Raw genomic sequence first — 21453 nt, 5'->3', positions numbered from 1 at the left:
CAGGTTAGTATTAGATTCCTTACCTTAGAATAGATACCCCAGCAATACCAACCCCGGTGGTGGGTCTGCGAACCAATACAACCTACACCAGAAAGTCCTGGAGGACCGAACGGCCAAAGAAGCCATCCCTCCGGACTTGACTGTCCAGGCAGTAGTGCCTCGCAAAGGTGTGCAGCGAGGCCCACGTGGCCGCCTGGCAAATGTCCTGCAAGGGGACTCCCCGGCCCAGGGCAGTAGTAGCCGCCGTGGCCCGAGTGGAATGGGCCCTCAGCCCAACAGGAGGCTCCTTCCGAGCCAAAGAGTAGCATGCTTTGATGCACAGGACGACCCACCGAGAGATGGTCCGTTTCTGTACCGCCCTTCCCTTCTTCTCACCCACGTAGCCAACAAACAGTTGGTCATCCACCCGGAACTGGCGTGTGCGATCCATATAGAATGAAAGCGCACGTTGTGGGTCCAGACGATGGAGCCGCTCTTCATCCTTTGAAGGATGCGGAGGCGGGAAGAAGGAGGGCAAGGTGATGGACTGCCCAATGTGAAAAGCAGAGACTACCTTGGGCAGGAAAGAAGGTCTAGTCCGAAGAACCACCTTATCAGGATGAACAGACAAGAAAGGAGGTTGAATAGAAAGAGCCTGGAGCTCACTCACTCTCCTGGCAGAGGTGATGGCTACCAGGAAGGCCGTCTTTAAGGTGAGAAGACGGAGAGGACAGGAATGAAGGGGCTCAAAGGGAGCGCACATCAGGAAAGTCAAAACCAAGTTCAAGTCCCACTGAGGCATCACGAACGGAGTTGGAGGATACATGTGCGTGATGCCCTTCAAGAATCTTAACACAATAGGGGACTTGAACAAAGATGGCTGATCAGGTAGCCTCAAGAAGGCGGAAAGGGCAGAAAGATAGCCCTTGATAGTGCCCAGAGCAGAGCCCTGCTGGGCAAGGGAAAGGAGGAAGAGGAGAACCTCAGACAGAGGGGCAGAAAGGGGATCCACAGCCTTTGCTGTGCACCATGCCACAAATCTGTTCCACCGGCAGGCGTATACCGACTTTGTGGAGGGACGCCTGGCTGCCAGAATAACATCACAGACTTCAGGGGGCAAGTCAAATGGCCTCAACTGTCGCCGCTCAATCTCCACGCATGGAGGTGGAGACTGGACAGGTTCGGGTGGAGGACCGTCCCCTGCTGCTGCGACAGAAGGTCCTCCTGAAGGGGCAGGCGGATCGAGGGACCGACTGTCATGCTGAGTAGCTCGGGATACCAGTACCTTCGAGCCCAGTCCGGAGCCACAAGGATAACTTGGGCCCGGTCGCGCCTGATCTTCTTCAGCACTCTGGGCAGAAGTGGTATAGGCGGAAAGGCGTACAACAGACCGCAACTCCACTCGCGCCGAAAGGCGTCGCCGAGCGAGTGCCGTCTTGGAAACTCCAACGCGCAGAACTGATGACATTGCGCGTTCTCTTCTGTGGCGAATAGATCTAACCAAGGCTCTCCCCATTGCTGAAAGAGGCCTCTCGCCACATCCGAGTTCAGACGCCATTCGTGATCCACCGAGCACCGACGGCTGAGTTCGTCCGCCCTGGCGTTCAGAGAACCTGCCAGGTGTTGAACCGTCAGAGTCACGCCCTGACGTTCCAGCCATTGCCAGAGGCGCAGAGCCTCCTGGCAAAGGGTCCACGACCCCACACCGCCCTGTTTGTTGCAGTACCACATGGCGGTGGTGTTGTCCGTGAACACCTGCACCACACTCCCGTTGACAAAGGGGAGGAATGCCTTCAGTGCTAGGCGAATCGCCCGCAGCTCCAACATGTTGATATGGAGCCGGGATTCCGCCGGAGACCAGAGGCCTCTGATCTCCGCCTCTCCCAAGTGGCCACCCCAGCCTTGGAGGGACGCGTCCGTCACAACCACGTGCTCCGGTTGGGGAAGGGAGAGGGATCTGCCCCTGACCCAATCGCGGTCCGTAAGCCACCACTGCAACTGTCTCGCAGTGCCCTCCGAGATCAGGACATGGTCGGATAGGTTGCCCTGATGCTGGGCCCACTGAAACTTCAGGTCCCACTGCAGAGCCCGCATCCGCCACCTGGCGTGATGCACCAGAAGGATGCAGGAGGCCATCAGCCCCAGAAGCCGCAGCGTCAACCTGACCGAAACCCGGGATAACGGCTGAAAGATGGGAATCAGAGCCTGAATATCCCGGACCCGCCGTTCCGGAGGATAAACCCGAAACTGCGCCGAGTCGAGAACTGCTCCGATGAAAAGGAGCTTTTGAGAGGGACACAGGTGTGATTTCGGCACATTGATGGAAAACCCCAGCTCGTGCAGGAGGTCTGCCGTCATCTGAAGGTGGTGGACGACTGTCTGGGGCGAGCCCGCCTTCAACAGCCAGTCGTCGAGGTAGGGGAAGACTGAAACCCCTAACCGGCGCAGATGAGCTGCGACCACCGCCATCACTTTCGTGAACACCCGTGGGGCGCTGGTAAGGCCGAATGGGAGCACGATAAACTGAAAGTGCTCGTGGCCTACCGTGAACCGCAGGTAACGCCGGTGGGCCGGCAGGACGGGGATGTGAAAATACGCATCCTGCAAGTCCAACGCTACCATCCAGTCTTGTGGGTCTAGAGCAGCCAAGACCTGAGCCAAAGTCAGCATCTTGAACTTCTCCTTCCGGAGGAAGCCGTTGACGTTCCGTAGATCCAAGATAGGACGCAGGCCTCCCTTGTCCTTCTTGGGTACCAGAAAGTAGTGGGAGTAGCAACCACACCCCACTTCTGGCCCAGGAACGCGCTCAATGGCCCCCTTGGCCAAGAGGGCCGTAACTTCCTCCTGCAGAAGTGTCAAGTGGTCCCCCGACACACGGCGGTTCTGCGGTGGCATGGCTGGAGGAGTGGACTCGAATGGGAGGGCATAGCCCCTTCGGACAAGCTGCAGCACCCACCTGTCCGACGTTATCGCGCGCCAGCGGGAGTGGTGATGGCGAACCCTGCCACCCACTGGCGTCACGTGAGCCCGAAAGCTCGGACTAGGAAGGCTTGGATGCAGCAGCGGAGGGGGGCGTGGACTGACCACGACGCTGGCCTCTACCGCCACCACGGCGGAAACCACGGGCGCCACCGCGCTGGGGAGCGCTCTGCGTCGCGTGGCTGGCAGCACGTGTGGGACCTCCCCTCCCTTGGCCACGAAAGGGCCGAAACGAACCCGGCTGCTGGCGCTGGGTCGAGAGACCCAAGGACTTGGCCGTGACCCTAGAGTCCTTGAAGCGCTCCAGCGCGTGGTCCGCTTTGTCACCAAACAGGCGACTGCCATCAAATGGCATGTCCATGAGCGTATTTTGGACGTCTGGCGAGAAGTTGGCAGATCTCAGCCAGGCATGGCGACGAATCGCCACCGTAGTGGACATGGCCCGTCCCAGTGAGTCTGTTGTGTCCAGACCACAACGGATCGAGTACCGCGCCGCATCCCGGCCTTCAACCAAGGCCCGGGTGAGCTTGTCCCGCACTTCCTGGGGGCATTGCGGCAAACACTCTTCGACCGTATCCCACAGGGAGTGGGTGTAGCGACCCAAGAGGCACGCGGTGTTACAAGACCGCAGCCCAGCGCTCAAAGAGGAAAACACTTTTTTACCAAATTGGTCGTACCTCTTTGATTCCCGATCGGGCGGAGCCGACGGGAATGCGGACTGTGAAGTGGAGGCCTGGATCACCAGACTCTCCGGGGAGGGATGGGTGGATAGGAAGGCAGGGTCGTCCGAGCATGGACGGTGGCGCCTGGCAACGTTCCGGTCAACCGGCGCACCAGAAGCGGGCCTGGACCAGGTGCCCAGAAGGACATCCGTCAGGGCCTCATTAAACGGCAGCAGAGGCTCCTGGGGGCATGACTGCGGTTTAAACACTTCCGTCAGAATATTCTGCTTGACCTTCGCGACGGGGAGCTCAAGGTGTAAGGCCTTGGCAGCCCTCATCAGGACCACCGAATAGGCAGCACCTGCCCCAGACGCCACAGGGGACGGAGAGACAAACCCAGGGTTGGGCGACTCGTCCAGGCCACTGGCATCACCCAGATCACCTACCCAGTCCACATCGTACTGGCAGGCACGGGATAGAGGGTCCTCAGACCCCTCCCAACCCTCTCCATACTCCTCCTCGTCATACCCATATTCTGGGTCGACGATATAGACATCGGGGTCAACGGGCCCCATCGGCGTCGGATCCGGCGCCGATCGACGCCGGTCCGGCTCCGCGTCCGGAGTCGGGGAGGAAAGGGGGGTGGCGCCGCGCGGCGTCGGCGCAGGTGACCCGACGCCGGCCGGAGCCGACGGCGGAGTCGCTGCACCACGCGGGGGCGGTACCACGGGCTGTCCCACAGGAACCGACGCCGGAGAGGCCGGGAGACCAGCCGGCGACGAACCAGAGGGAACCAGCGGCGCCGGGGCCGGAGCCACCGGCGGCGCCGGGGCAGGAGCACCCGAACCGCTCGGGCCCCCAGACGGGACCGACGGGCCCGCAGGCGCCGAAGGCCCCGCCGGAAAAGACCTCGCCCTCATAGCAATGAGGAAGGCCTCGATCTCCTCACGCGACGCGCCTTCCCCAGGGACCGACAGGTGTGGGGCAGACGGCGTCGGCGACCCATGCGGGACCGCGGGGGTGGGGTCACCCGAGCCCCCGTCCGCAGCACGCGGGCGTCGGGGGGAGTCGGGGGTGCGATGGCGACGCCCCGACTTCTTGTGCTTACCTGACGAGCCGGAGGAATGGTGGCGACTCCCGGAGCGCCCATGGCGGCTCCGCGATCGTTCCCTCGACCGCTCCCTCGACCTCCGACCGGACCGGGACCGCTCTCGACGCGGGGCCGACACCCGGAGCTCGAGAAGCTTGCGGGACCGCTCCCGCCTAGCTTTTCCAGTCAAGGCCCGACAGTCGACGCAGGACTCCACGTCGTGGTCCGTGCCCAGACACCGGAGGCAGAGTCGATGGTGGTCGGTGACCGACATCATGCGGTCGCACTCGTCGCAGCTCTTAAACCCAGGCATCCTACCGGCACCGTAGAAGATTAAGTTTTATAAACACTTGGTCAAAAGACCGGAGTACTGCTCTTCGGATCTGCGCTAACTGGCGCGGAAAAAAGAAGAACTGACGTCAGCGCGCGGAGGCGGCGTCTATATACTCCAGCGACGTCATCACGGCGCACGACGCCGACGACGCGGAGCCGCAGGGGACGCCTGCAGACGACGCCTACCGACGCGCAGGGGTACTGCTACGCAAAAGTTTCCGGATCCAGACTGACGCCTGGGGATATTCTAAGGTAAGGAATCTAATACTAACCTGTTTCTAAGGTAAGGAATCTAATACTAACCTGTTTCTTTCAGATGCCCTCCGGACGTCTAACGTATGGAGCATTCTTTCCGCTACCGTTTGTGGGTTTTGGAAGAATGCCGGCAAGTCAATAGTTTGGTTGAGATGAAACTGTGACACCACCTTCGGAAGGAATTTGGGGTTAGTACGTAGCACTACCCTATTTGGATGAATCTGAATGAATGGCTCTTGGATTGTGAGCGCTTGTAGCTCACTAACACGCCTCAGTGACGTAATAGCAATTAGGAAAGCTACTTTCCACGTTAGGAACTGGAGTTCACACGAGTGCAGTGGCTCAAATGGTGGTCCCATCAGTCTGGTGAGGACCACATTGAGGTTCCACACCGGAGCTGGCGGTGTTCTTGGGGGAATGACTCGTTTCAGGCCTTCAAGGAAAGCTTTAATAGCAGGCACCCTGAAAACAGAGAGATGCTGCCTATTTTGAAGATAAGCTGCGATGGCGGATAGATGTATCCGAATAGAAGTGAACGCTAGATTGCACTTGTAAAGATGTAGCAGATAGAAAATGATGTTAGGGATAGATGCATCTAGCGGGTTGATGTCATTGGCTGTACAGTAAATGACAAAACGCTTCCATTTTGCAGCATAGCATGCTCTGGTAGTTGGCTTCCTTGCCTCCTTTATGATTTTTTTTTTTTTCTTTTTTTTTGTTCAAAAACCTTTATTGGAGCAAGCATAGAAAAGTACAAGAATGGGCCTACAACCTCACGGGCTGGCCGCTAATAACAAGGCACAACGCATGAAATAGAAATGTACACCCGTGGTCAGGCACAGCTCGAGCACAAAGCATTACTCTACATATATCACAGAGCAATTTAAATTTTTTATTTTACAAAAAAATAACAAACACTAAAAGGCGAATGCACGATAATTAAGGTCAGCCCAAAGAACGGAGGGGACGGTCCACGATCAGGAGAACACACCCAGAGCCTCCAACCAAGTCGGGAGGGGGGGAGGGGAGCAGCGGGGAGAACCGGAAATATAGAAAAAAAACCCGTATGGAAAGGTTCCGGGAACGCTCGTCTAGGGAGATAGGACAATCTCAGCAGTGCCTACAAGGGGAGGGGTGCAAATATCCCCACGATAATCATTCCACTGGCCCCAAACCTTCGTCCACGCCCTGGGTCTGCCCCAGGCCACATAAACCGTCTTCTCACGAAACATGGACCAGTCCATGTTGTCCTCCCACTTCGAGACCTCAGGGGGCCTGGAAGCGCCCCAGAGTTGCGCAACATCCCGCTTCGCAATCATGTAACCCAGGGTAGCCCATCTGGTCTGGGCCACAGAGTAGTCAGTGGGCTCCCACACATTCAACAGACATCGTCTAGGCTCCGGCCGCAGGGCCACACCCGTCACAGCAGTCATCACCTCAAGCACAGCAGTCCAGTAAGCCGCTACAACCGGGCACTCCCACAGGATATGTAAAAAGGTCGCACTCAAACCACAACCACGCTTACATAGCCCATCCGAAGAAAAGCCCATCGTCACCAGACGCGGACCCGTGACATAAACTCGATGAAGAATCTTAAGTTGAACCAAACGGAGACGGGCAGGAATGGCCACCTCCTTGGGAGAAGAGAGTGCCGACTGCCAATCCTCGTCGTCCAGCTCCAACCCATCGCCAACCCAAGCCTCCCGAAGTCGGACCAATAAGTCCGCCCGATTATTGATCAATTTCTTGTAAATCAGAGAAATAGTACTATCGGGAAGATGCCCATCAAGGACTCGGTCCTCGAGGGGAGAAGATTCAGGCAGGGCCTCATCAGGAACCAAGACTGAGGCGAGGGCGTGCCGGACCTGCAGGTAGCGAAAAAATTCCCTACCACTCAAACCATATTCCGCCTGGAGGGCCTGGAACGACTTCACACAACCGTTCGAGCACACATCACCCACCTTACAAATCCCAATCACATCCCAGCGGTCGAAACCCTTGGTAGACCAAAGTCCGCCCAAACGTTCCGAGGCATAAAGCGGCGTCGCCAACGTCAAGCGATCCTCCCACCCCAAACTCACATTCGCAGCTCGCCATACAGTTACTGCGATCTTGGATGGGCCCACAAGATGGCGCCCGGCCGATCGAGAATAAAGCGCTCTAGTAAAGTCCCCACCCGGAAGCTGGAGTCTATCCATCTCGAATGCAGGATTACGACCCGGGGAAAACATCACGTGATTAATGGCAGACAACTGGGAAGCCCAGTAATATCGCTTGATATCGGGGAGCGCCATGCCCCCGTCATACCAAGGGATGGTGAGCTTTGCGAGTGCGATACGCGGACGCCCATCCCATATCAATTGCCGTTGAAGACTCTCAATCTCTTGGAAATAGGTCTTAGGAATAGCGTCATAGGAGTTTTGGAGCGCGTAAAGGAATCGCGGCAAGGACATCATTTTAAACAGGGCCGCCCTGCCCAGAGGAGACAAAGGAAGCTTACGCCAACGGGCCACATCCAAGCGCAATCTAAGCGCAATCTAAGCAACGGTTGTAGGAGATTACGCTCAAAGCGGAGCGTCGGGTCCAACGTAATAAAAATCCCTAAATACTTGAAACCCGATTGGACCACCTGAATAGGAAGTCTGCTCGGCAAGGGGGGCAGAACACCCGAAAGAACATAAACACAGGACTTGGTCCAGTTAATAACAAGGCCCGAGTTGGCTCCAAAGGAAGCAAGAACGTCAAACAGAACAGACAGAGATTTACGCGGGGAGGTGAGATATAAAAGGATATCGTCCGCGTAAAGCGAAACGCGGTCCTCAAAGTCCGGAGACCAGCGGATCCCCTTGAGGGAAGGTTCCCACCGGAGCCAAGCAGCCAATGGTTCCAAGGCGAGAGCAAACAATAACGGAGACAAGGGGCATCCCTGACGGGTACCCCTACCAAGGGTGAAAGGAGCCGAGACCCTACCATTCACCACTACTTGCGCCAGAGGTTCCGCGTACAGTAACTGGACCCAACCAATAAACTCAGGCCCAAAACCAAATTTCTCAAGAGCCGCCCAAAGATAAGGCCACTCCACCGTGTCGAAGGCCATGGAAGCATCCAACGATGCCAAAATGGCCGGCTCCGTCAGAAGCCCCGCCCTCGCGACCGCGCCGTGAGCCGTGTTGCGATGCGGGATAAATCTAGATTGATCCGGATGGACCAAGTCACTAATGACCGTCAAGAGACGGGATGCCAGGAGTTTCGCCAATACCTTGGGTTCAACATTTAGCAGGGATATGGGCCTATAGGAGGAACAAAGATCACGTGGTTTACCCTCCTTGGGGATGACAACTATTGTGGCCAGCCTCTGATCATAAGGGAGAATACCCCGTTCCCGGGACTCCAGAAACATGGCGCGAAGATACGGAGCCACCCTATCGGGACGCAACTTGTACAATTCGATTGGCAACCCGTTCGGGCCCAATGCTTTGCCCGAACGGAGAGAACGGATGGCAGTAGCTATCTCGTCAACCGTAAAGGGGGAGTCCAACGCCACACGGTCTAAATCGGAAACAATGGGCAGGGCTATATCACGCAAGAGAAGGCGAGAGTCAACCACATCCCTCACAGACACAGGGGTATACACCACACGGAAGTAATCGGCAAACCGGTCAACTATTCCAATCGGGTCCGTTACACTCACACCACCCGCAGACTGAATCACGGGTACCACACGATTAGCTCTCTCCTTCTTATCCAGCCATGCCAGCAATTTACCCGCTTTGTCACCCACATCATACAAACGTCCCTGTTGCTCCCGAAACATCACTTTGGCGGCATCTGTGACCATGGACTTATAAGCAAATTGTTTCAGACCCAGGGCATGGAGCTTCTCAGGCGTGACACCAGATTCCAAACCCTCCTCCAATGCAGAAATCTCCCCCTCAAGATCAACCACCTCTCTATTCCTCGCTCTCTTAGCCTCAACAATAAGGGAGAGGGCCTGCCCACGAATCACGGTCTTAAAGGCCTCCCATAGGGACACAGCAGAGGAAACCGACCCCTCGTTATCCAGAAAATACGAGTCCAAGGACTTAAGCAAAAGGGTGCGGGTCTCGGGGGAGGTAAGGTACCACGGATTAATGGGGGCCACCCGGCCCACTGCCTCCACCCCAACCTCAAAACGAAGCCAGAGCGGAGAGTGGTCAGAGATACCCCTGGGCAGATGCACAATCTCACGCACCGCTGGGGACTGAGCCGCAGGCATCAGGAAATAATCCAGCCGAGACAGACTCCCATGGGCCCCAGAGTGAAAGGTGTACTGAAGCTGCGTAGGATGCAAAAGCCTCCAGCAATCCACCAGGCCAAAGGTATACAAAAATCCACCCAACCACTGCTGAGCCGCCGGGGTATCCCTAGGGGGGTGGCGATCGTGTAGGCCGGAGACCACCGAATTAAAATCACCAGCCAGAAAGAGAGTACTATCAGGGAGGTCCAACAAGACACGGCCCAAATCTGAAAAGGTAGAAGTCTGCAAGCCGGGGGGCACATAAACAGTTAATAAGGAGAGGGCACGGCCTTCATATCGACCCACAAGAACAGCATACCGCCCCCGGTCATCCTGAATAATATCATCAATAGCCAGGGGGAGGGAAGCCCGGATAAGGATACCCACACCCCTGGAACCCGAGGTAAACCCCGAATGTGCTACGAGGCGATAGCCCCACCTATTCATTGCATGACAAACATTGCCTATCAAATGAGTCTCCTGCAGGAAAACAATGTCAGGGGATAAACGTCGTATACATTTCAACACCACACTTCGTTTGATACGATCTCCCAGACCGTTGACGTTCCACGAAACAAATCTCAACCCGCTACCCCCCATCCCACCCGAAAAAGCCCAAACCCCCCACCAATGAGCATGACCATAAAAAGCAGTCCAAATACAGAATAAAGTCGCCTTGAACACAGAACACACAAACAACGAACTTCCCAACCCCCCACCCCCCAAGTAACAAGAAAACACCCCCCACCCTGCACCCCTGCAAAAAGCTAAAAAGCCACCCCAACCTGCAGTGTGCCTGTCGCCCTAGAACCCCTATTCTACACAAAGACCCCGGAGGAGGAAAGGCTCCGTCCCACCCGCCCCCCGATCAAACCAATGACGAGAAAAAGATCATACATCAAAACACATGTGAGGTAGAGGAACACAGGCTTACATCCCTGGAGAAGTTATACAAAACAAGGCACCAGTCAAAGATGAAATGTTCAGCTCTCTACACCACCTTCAGCACCGCCCGGGTGGGCTTCGGACTCAGTCTCAGGAGGTCGATGAGGCAGGGAGTCCAGCCAGTCATTCACAGCATCTGGCCGATCAAAGAAGAAAGTTCGATCATTATACTCCACCCGCAGCCTGGTCGGAAAGAGCATTGCGTAACGCATCCCCATGTCTCTAAGACGCTTCTTGGCACCACGAAATCCCATACGCTGCTTCTGGACCTGTTGGGAAAAGTCCGGATAAAAGTTCACCGTGGCATTCTCAAAGGCCACCGGGCCCTTCACCCGCGAGGCCTGCAGGATAGCGTCCCGATCTCTATAGTGGAAAAGCTTTGCAACAATAGGTCTCGGCGGGGCGCCTGGCTTGCCCTGGCCCCCCGGAACACGATGTGCGCGCTCCACTGTGAAAAATTTACTAAGGCCAGACGGAGAAAGGTGGTTCTGGATGAGGTCTTCAACCAGGAGATCAACCGAGTGGGGTTCTGGATTCTCCGGCACACCAACCACGCGAACATTACAGCGACGTGCCCTGTTCTCAAAATCCTCCAAGCGCCGGGTCATGAAATCGTTCACCCTACGGAGATTGCCAATCTCCGTCTGAATATCAGAGACGTCCGTTGTGAGGCTGGATGATTTGATATCCAACGACTTCACCTTTTCGTTCGTCTTGGAGAGATCGGCTCGAATCAAATTCACCTCAATTGCCACAGTGTCAAGTTTGTGGGCCAAGGTTTCGTACTGTTGGCCTATGGATTCCCTCATGCCAGAAATGGTGCCCATGATGTCCTGCAAAGAGGGCTCCGTCGACGCATCCACTACGTGGTCGGACGCAATGGGACCGGGCAGGGCAGCTCCGGGGGACCCTTTAGAGTGGGTATAACGATCCATAACATTAGATTGAACCGGTCCCCCGCGCAGAGGTGTCTTCGTCTTGCGCGTCTCTCGGTCCCCTCTGCCCGCCATTTTGAAGATGCGTCACTAGTAAAGCCACCAGGGTCGACGGACCGGGCACCAGAAATGGAGGCCCCGGGACCAAAGGACTACAAGAGGGGTATCACCAGGATAGAGGCAGCCCACTCCAGGAACAGTGCAGCCAAGGGCCAGACAACCAACTCGTGTCCCGGCCGCAGCTCTGGCCCGACCCTCTCACCAATGTCCCAGTCTGAGGCAGAAACGAAACCGAAACTTAAGAAGGGGACCCACAAGACCAATCCCCCTGCCGTTGTTGTTCAACTCCAAGACGGCCACCGAACCTCACCCAGTCCCGGGCGCACTTCGAGGGCGGAGCCCAAAAGTTCAATTGAACATAATTCAGGCACCCGATGTCCAAATCAGTTTCTGAAAGGTCCAGGTAGATCAGCCCAACGTCCTCTATATGAATCCTCACAAAAAATCAGGATTAAAGCAGGATATTAAGCCGGGAGCGGCGGGGGTTCGGGAAGCGCTGTGCTCACGCGGCCATCTCGGATGCCCGCCAAGCTCCTCCTCCTCCTTTATGATGTTCATGCATTCTGGAGGTAGGTTAAGGTATCCAAACTCTAGGACTTCAGGAGCCAGATCGCCAGGTTGAGCTGTTGCGGATCTGGATGCTGAATTTCTCCATGGTTCTGCGTCAAGAGTCTGGGCGTGAGGCGCAGTCTTTGATGCGGCACCACTGAGAGTTCGAGGAACGTGGTGTACCATGCTTGGCGCGCCCACGTTGGAGCAACCAGGATGAGAGTCATCGCGTGCTGCCTTAGCTTTCTTGCCACCAGCGGTATCAGAGGGGCTGGCGGAAAAGCGTACGCAAATTTGCCTGACCAGTTCATCCATATCGCATTCCCCTGCGACTGTGGGTGAGGGAACCTGGCGGCAAAGTGTTGGCATTTTGCGTTTCCTTTTGTTGCAAACAGGTCTATCTCCGGATGACCCCACTCGTGGAAGTACGGGAGGAGTACTGACGGATGTAACTCCCACTCGTGCATTTGATGGCTGTATCTGCTGAGCAGATCCGCCATCTGATTGTCCTTGCCCGGGAGGTGTTCTGCCATGAGGAAGATGTTCCTCTGAATGGCCCACCGCCACATGCCCTGAGCCAGATGAGACAGCTGTGGCGAGTGGGTGCCCCCCTGTTTTTGAATGTAGTACATCGCGGTCATGTTGTCCGTCCGGACTAACACTACCTTGTTGCACAGATGTACAATGAAGGACTTGAGCGCCATGAAGATTGCCATCAGTTCCAGATAGTTGATGTGCATCTTCTGTTGCTGCGTCGTCCATAGTCCCTGCACGGTGTAAGTGAGCAGATGAGCTCCCCATCCCTGGAGAGATGCGTCCGTTGTCAGGATAATCTGTGGCACTGGCTCCTGGAACAGTCGGCCCTTGCAAAGGTTGTGTGGAGTCCACCAATGCAGAGAGTTGTATGCCCGACTGGTAACCAACACTAGGTCTGTTAATTGCCCCTGAGCCTGTGTCCACTGATTTGCTAAGCACTCCTGGAGCGGGCGCATATGTAACCGTGCGTGAGGGACTATGAAGATGCAGGAGGCCATCATGCCTATCAACTGCATGAACACTCTCGCTGGAAGTGAGTGTTGTGGTCTGAACTTCTGGATTAGAGACTGCATGCTGTCTATCCTGACTTGGTTTGGGTGAGCCATGGCCGTCAGGGTATTGATCGTCGCACCCAGAAACTGCCGGACATGTGCCGGCTGAAGATGCGACTTTGGGTAGTTCAACGAGAAGCCCAGATCGTGAAGGAGGTGAATGGTAGTCGACATGTCCGCGGCGCACTGTTGTTCCGACTTGGCTTGAACGAGCCAGTCGTCTAGGTAGGGGTAGACATGGATGTTCTGCCTCCTGAGGTGCGCCGCCACTGTCGCCAGACACTTGGTAAACACTCTTGGGGCTGTGGTCACTCCGAAGGGTAGGACCTTGAACTGATAATGTTTGCCTTGGATAGTGAATCTGAGGTATTTTCTGTGGGACGGGTGTAGTGGAATGTGGAAATAAGCATCCTTGAGGTCTAAGGTTGCTAAGAAGTCCCCTTGTTTTAGCAAGGGAAGAATCTGTTGCAGTGTAAGCATATGGAAATGTTCTGATAGTATATACAGGTTGAGGGGACGCAGATCTAGAATGGGTCTGAGAGATCCGTCCTTCTTTGGAATAAGGAAGTACAGGGAATATACCCCTGTGCCCTCCTCCTCCACCGGCACGAGCTCGATAGCGCCTTTTTGCAGCATCACCACTACTTCCTGCTGCAATAAGTGCAAATGCTCTGCGGACATAGGCCGTTGCCTTGGTGGAATGTTGGGTGGAGTGGACTTTAACTCTAGACAATAACCGTACTGGACAAGTTGTCGCACCCACCTGTCTGTGGTGATGTTTCTCCAGACGGGCAGGAACTGCTGCAGTCTCCCCCCGACAGGTGTTAGGTGGTCGGGGGGCAGTGACAGAGAGTCACTGTTTGTTTGGGGCAGAGGAGCGGGAGTTGTTGTTTCCTTTTCCACGTCCTCTGGTACTGTTTCCTCGGTAACCCCCTTTGTTTTGCTTGGGGTACGAGGATTGTGCTCCACCTCTGGAGAATTGTGACTGTTGACCCATCTGTCCTCTGGTGACTCCACGTGCACCTGAGCGACGAAAATTGTTGCCACGAAACTGTTGTGATTGTAGGGCCCCCATAGACTTAGCAGTTTCGGTGTCTTTCTTAATTTTTTCTAGTGTGGTGTCCACATCTGGACCAAACAGTCTATCAGGATTGACTGGCTGATTAAGAATGGTTGTCTGAATGTCAGGTTTAAACCCCGATATGCGGAGCCACGCCTGCCGTCTGAGCATGACGCTAGTGTTAATGGCCCTAGCTGCTGTGTCTGCGGCATCAAGTGCACACTTTATGGCTGCGTTGGAGATCAGTTTTCCCTCTTCTATAAGCAGTTTGGTGGCCTCTTGAAACTGCGAAGGCAGGTGTTCTAAAACCCGCTCTAGGGTGTCGTAATGCGCCCTATCATAACGCGCCAAGAGTGCTTGTGTATTTGCAATACGCCAAAAATTGGCAGCCTGTGCAGCTACTCTTTTGCCTCCTGCCTCTAGCACTTTGGACTCCTTATCCGGGGGAGGAGCTTCACCCGTTGTTTGGGAGTTGGCCCTTTTGCGGGCATTTGCGACCACCAGGGAGTCAAGCGGCAACTGTCCCCGAATGTATGCAGGGTCTGCAGGTGCTGGTCTGTACTTTTTTTCGATACGTGGATTGACCACTCTCGCCCTGGTAGGTTCCTTAAAGATGTCCGCAGCATGTTTGAGGACCCCTTTGAGCATAGGCAGTGTCTTTACTATCCGTTCAGAGACTGAAAAAGTGTCAAATAGAAAGTCTTCTTCTACTGGGTCAGCATGCATGTCCACATCATGATTAGCAGCTGCCCGTTCAATGAGTGCATGAAAACCTGCAGAATCTTCTGTTGGGGATGCACGTGCAGTGAAAGGCTGTGGGTCTTGCCCCACATCTTGGGTGCCTTGGTCACCAATGTCATCATATGAATCCGGTTGTGCATCTGGTTCATTGATGGGGAAAGTGTATTGGTCATCTTCAACATATCCTTCACCCTCAGAGTGTTCTGGGGAAGGAGTTGGGCTCCTTCTTGGAGGAGGCTGGATAGGTTCCATGAGGCCTGAAGCGTCTTCAGGAAGCCTTTTTTTCTTTAGGGGGATGACATAGGAGTCCACTGGCTGTGAAGTGATCCTCCTCTTGTAAAGGGTCAATTTGCCCGTGTCTGCGTCGATAAAACGCTCCGAATCCTCTTCAGAGTCGAGTACCCGACTCGAAAGTGCCCCTGCCGTCGAAGAATCCGACTTCTTTGGCGTCGATTTTGTTGAAAAGGCCTTCGGCGTCTCTTTTGGCGGCAGAAGGAAGAGAAGTTTACCCGCAGGCTTCACCGGAATGTCCATCGGCTTCTGTGGCGATGGCATCGGAGCCGGCGTAGCAGAGGCCTTCTCCCTGATTCTCTGTAGTGAAGCGGCGACGAGGGACGCGTCACTTACAGCGGCCCTTGGCGCCGACGAGGAGGTCTTGACCTTGCCCTCGGATCCGACGTCCTGTTGGCCCTTCTGAGTCTTGGACGACGATTCCGCAGCCGCCGACCCAGAGTCCTTGGACCGATGCGCAGATGTACCAGCTTTCGATCCGTGTGACTTTGTCGGCTCCGTCTCCACCACGCGTCCGACTAACGGAGTCCCAGTCGGAACCGGAGCCGTTTCGCTGGCTGTTGCGGGCTTTGACGGCGCCGCAGCGGTTGACCCGTGCCGACCACCCTTCTTAGAGGATCCCTCCTCTGTCGCCGATTTTGACACTGTGGAATCGACAGATTTCTTCGACTTCTGTGGACCGGAGGTCGACGGAGTCGATGAAGCAGCGTGTTTGGTCGCTTTAGTTGGTACGGCCGCCATTTTAGGTGTGCTCGAATCCATAAGTTTCGGTTTCGATTTTGGGTCGGCCATTTTAGGTGTAGTCGATACCGTAGGTTTCGTTTTCGGTTTCGATAAGGGCTGCCCAGCAAGTTTGTCCGTGGCCGGGCCGGAAGGCGGGGCCGTGGCTTGCGGTACGGGGTCTAGGGTAAGGCCGACAGGCGATCCCGTGACCCGATCCCGATCTTCGTAACCTTCGGGGCATAGCTCGTCCCCCGAGCTATCTTCCGCGGCCCCATAAACCTCTTCGACGTCCCCTACCTCTTCGACGTATTCAAGGCCTTGACCCCCGACTCCGTCGTCGTGTTCCGGATCTGCCTCGACCTCCGTCTCGGGCGGGGAGATTTGAAGATGATGGCTCTGGTCCTCGTCTTCTTGGTCGCCGAAGATGTTTTCTGGATCTGGGGCCGCTTGTCTGGCTTCAAGGCGCACCGCGCGCCGAATCTTGAGTGTTTTCTTGGACCTGAACCTTGCGCAGGCCCTGCAGTTGCCGTCGTCATGGTCTGGCGAAAGGCATTTGTTACAGACCGGGTGCAGGTCTATATGTGGGTATTTGGACCCACAGAGCGGACAGAGCTGAAACGGACTCCGCTCCATGCTGTAAAGTTGCAGTCGTGTCGCGATGAGAAGGCCCCGATGTCCGAAGAGTGTAAGCACTCTGCTGATTCCGACTCCAAGAGACGGAAGAACTCGAGACCGCACGCAAACAATACCGACGCAAAGAATACAAGGCCTTTTGGCCGTTTAAAGTTAGTTTTTCTCGGTTCCGACAGAGAGACGTCGAGACCGCATCCGAACCCAATGGCGGAAAAAAACAATCTGGGGATGGAGCCGATGCCCATGCGCACTGTAGTCCAGGGGAGGAGCCACCTATCTCAGGATACTTCGAAGACTCTTCCAGGACAACAATGTGCGATCATCCGGACCCAACACTAGGCGGCAATCTAATGCTAAGATATGAATTTAGCAGCCCACATGCCTCGAACACCTTCCTTTCCCCTCTCACTAGTTCCTCAGCTTGCCGCTGAAGATGCGTGAACTGCAGCCCATCAGCTGTGGTGCTGCTGCGGACCGCCAGGTGGCGCTGCAGTCGCCTTACTCAAGTAGCCGCAGACAGTGGCAGCAAGAACATCCAAAGTCCCTCATTAGTCCGCAGGTAAAGACATGCGGTGCGATGACATAGGACACGAACATGGAGGAATTATGAAATTATTTTTTGTCTAAAGAGAAAAGTCCCATGTATTTGACACCAATGTTTTCCCTGTGTTCCCTCTTTCTTAATTGAAACGTTGAAGCATATAACATCTTTGAAATGTTTATGAAATAATATTTAGATATGAAATAATATTCAGACCTTGATGCTAAAGGTAACACAAGATCATCAAGATAATAGGATATTTTGTTTATGATTTTTCTCATTCATGTTTGTTTATATTGTGTATTCGAAACACAATATCGCTGATTAATATTTTGTGAACCACATGTACTAAAGCACTTTCAGTATAAGGACTTTATCGTCTCTTTCTGTTTTGAGTATATAACAAAGATTTAAAAAAAGTGTAATAAAAGGTATAAATAAAGTACTAGATCAAATGAAAATAAATTGTTTGGTCTAGAGTTTATTTATTTATTTATTTATTTAAAGGGTTAATTTAAAGACGCAAAAACAAAACAGGACCTGGCCTTCCCCCTTGTTACACGCTGAGAACCAAAGGGCACCGCCACTTCTTTTACTCTTTTTTTAATCTGTATCATTTTGCATACAGTCTTACATTATAATACCTAATAGCACCAATTACAGCTTGAGTAAGTAATAAACATTTTTAAAGATGGTACTCGAACAAGGATTTTTAATGTCTATAATAGGGTACAGAAGACCAAGTCTGAAACTGATACGCTGCGCATCCTAGATAATGCACTAACACAATACTCAAATACCTCCCAGGTAGTAGTGGGTGGCGATTTCAATTGTACGTTTGAACCGCTTGCCCTAATTCCCCCCAACCTGACTGATGAATGGGATAGGAAATGGCAGGTCCCTCATCTAGACTTGCCCCCGGTTAGGTGGAGTGAGGGAGGAGCCCAGCTGTTGTCACTCACAATGCAGCACGATCTGAGGGCAACCAATGGAAGAACACTATCTGACCCTAATGGTGAACCCACCTTTAACAGGCTAGCCCAGGAAAGCAGGATTGACTCTTGCCTAGTATCCCTAAATTGTTGGCACCTAGTCTTGGACATGGAAGTGGCGAAAAGGGCTGATAGTGATCACAATGCCCTTGTGCTCACCCTTACCAACTATTTGCCCATGGGACATGGTAATCTAGGCTGTCCAGACCTAGGAACCCTATCAGTAGCTAACAATCAAAGGAGAATAAACTAGAATTGGGTGGAGGCCCATCCAGCGGCACTAGGTGCAGTGAAGAGAAAGGTTTCCACGTTTCTTGAGAAAGCTGCTAAGTCTACTGTGGAATATGTTGATGAGCTAATAGGTTCTAGCCATGAATTGTTATACAAAGAGATAAGGGATCTGCTAGGTCGCCAAGGAAAGCTCCAAAAGTTAGAAAGATTGCGCCCACAATTGAGATTAGATCAGCAGGGTAATTGGTATACTAAGGACTGCAGGCTTAGCAAGCATGAACTATTAAGGGCTGTAAATCAAAAATCACACCCCAAAATAGTGGTCCGTAGAGCCATGTATAAACAAGTAATTGAATCCGCAAAGAAGGAGTGGGGGGGCTCCCTATGGTCATCCTTACGGAGAGCTCTCCTAGATAGAAACTCAAAAAGCTCCAGGAGTAAAGCAGCGTATTGGCTAAAGGGGTACAAAAAGCCCCTAGAGTTCCCAGTTCAGCCAGAGGACTGGGGAACTCATTTCAGCATTTTGTACGAATCTAGGGATGAGATAACTGCGGGGCTTGATGTAGTTCCACTTAAAGAAGCCACAGTGAATAAACCTCTCCATTTCTTGCTTGAAGAGACCAAAGCAGCAATTGACTCTTGCACTCTGGCCCCCGCTCCGGGACCTGATCGCATCCTGAATGACCTCTATACAGAGGATGTAACACTTTGGGGCTCATATATAAATCTATTATCTAATTCGATCCTTGGAGGTAATTCTATTCCCCCTTCGTGGAAAAATGCAGAGATTGTCCCAATCTACAAAAAAGTGGACAGAGCCAACACATCCAGCTACAGAGCAATTAGCCTCTTTGATTCCTTGCAAAAGGTATTTTGTAAGCAGATCTTAGTTAGGCTGCTGGACTGGATTACAGAGTCAGGTGTTTTGAGTGACCTCCAGGCTGGTTTTCGAGCCAAAATCAGTACCCTGGATCAGACCTTCCGTCTATTATGTATATACTGGAAGGAAGTACACATAAAAGGAGGGGAGCTCTACGTGGCTTTTGTAGACCTACGGTCTGGAGGGTTCTTAAGAAACAGGGTATGCCGCAGAGTCTTTTAGATGTTTTAATTAGGCTTTACTCTTTCAACACAGCACAGGTTAGATAGGGTGGGAATAATCAACTTACGGACGCTTTCCCTGTCCAGTGCGGTGTAAGGCAGGGGCGTGTCATCGCCCCCACCCTTTTTATTCTTTTTTTATTAATGATGCTATTAACTGTTTAGATAGGGATGACTGTGACGCCCCAAAAATTGGTAACAAGAGAATGCCGGCTCTTCTCTTTGCTGATGACACCCTTTTAATTGCAAAGTCTCCACAGGGAATCCAGCAGCTTTTAAATGATTGTATCATGGTTTGTCACAAGCAGGGCCTGGTCCTGAATGAAACTAAAACAAAATATATGATTTTCAGGAAAGGAAAGGCCAGACCCCATAAAAGACAGGTGCTAGCTGGCAATAGTAACCTGGAGCGTGTCGATGCTTTTGATTATCTAGGCATCCGCCTGACTCCATCAATCAAGTGGGAGCCACACATTGAAAAGGTGAAGATGCAACTTATACATCAGACCGCAAATCTAGGTAAAATACACAGAAATACATCTTCAAGGCAGCTAGCACCTGCTCTTGAAATTTGCGATTCCTTATTTTGCTCTTGCATTTAAGGAATCTGAAATTGCGATTCCTTAAATGCAATGTAAGTAGCACAAAAAAAATTGCACTTAAGCCTTAAGGAATCACTAATTACCACCAACTTCAAGTTGGTGGTAATTAGCGATTTCCTTTTAAAAAGCACTTTTTTGCTTTTTTTAAAGTGCCATGTGGCACACATTCATGCCCTTAGGGCATATATGTGCGCCCCATGTGCACACATGCACATTTCAGGGGTGCAACAGGGTGTCCTTTTGACACCCTGGCACCCTCGACCACTGAGTGGTACTGAGTAAATATTGTGGGAGTGTTAGTGAGTCGGTTTCCCCCTTCTCCAAATATAGGTGAGGGAGATTTGGCGGTCCGTGCATCCATTGATGTGCATGTATAGTCTGCACTGCTCTGTAGTATACCTCAAGATCAGGTGCATCAAGTCCGCCCGATGCTTAGGGTAGAATCAATGTGGACCACCTGACACACAGCTTTGTTCCAGGTCAAGCCTGGCGGATTAGCAGAGTGTATATACTGCGGAACATTGACTTAGGCAGTAATATTGGTATATTGACCAAAAAAAAATGTAACCGCGGGAGAATAACCATTTTCATAATTGCTAATCAGCCTATCAATGAAAGGGGCAGCCACATCCACCTCTCTATGGCCTCTGTTAGGTGTTGTACAGCTTGCCCATAGTTTTCACATATTATCACTTCTGGATTGGTATGTATCTGAATCCCTAGATAGCCTTCATTGGTCCACACCAGTGAACGTTCCATCTGAGTGGGAGTGGTATGCATTGTGAGTGGGAATTTGAGTCACTTATTTAAGTTTATACTTAAACCTAAATGGCCCCTGTACGTCACAACCTTGCACAATACCAGGACTAAATTGTGTTTGAGATCGGGTACATACAGTAGCGGGTCATCTGTGTACACCAAGATTATCAGATTACAATTTGGGAATCTGATGCCCAAATGAGAATGGTATTATCGCAAAGCGCAGGCCTGTGGTTCAGCTACCAGTGCATATAACAGCGACGGGAGTGGACATCCTTGCCTTGTTCCCCTTGCAATTGATATTGGGTCGTACAGTATCCCATGTATGTGCATACGAGCGGTTGGTTTAGTGTACAGAACCTGAATTAGCTTAAGAAATACATCACCAACGCCCACCTGCCACAGCACCGCCAACATAAGGGACCACTCAGATTATTCAAATGTTTTTCAGCATCTAGGAATACTGCTACAGCACGGACACCGGGATCTATTTGGCAAATTGCACCAAATAAAGTACGAAGATTACTAGTTAGGGACTGCCCGGTAACAAACCCGGATTGTTCAGGGAATAAGAATGGGAAGGAGAGTAGCCAATCTGTTCGCTAATATTTTGCAAACAATTTTGTGT

The sequence above is a fragment of the Lissotriton helveticus genome, chromosome 9 (assembly GCF_964261635.1).
Source record: "Lissotriton helveticus chromosome 9, aLisHel1.1, whole genome shotgun sequence".
In the NCBI taxonomy this organism is placed as follows: domain Eukaryota; kingdom Metazoa; phylum Chordata; class Amphibia; order Caudata; family Salamandridae; genus Lissotriton; species Lissotriton helveticus.
Note: the sequence above shows the minus strand (reverse complement) of the source record.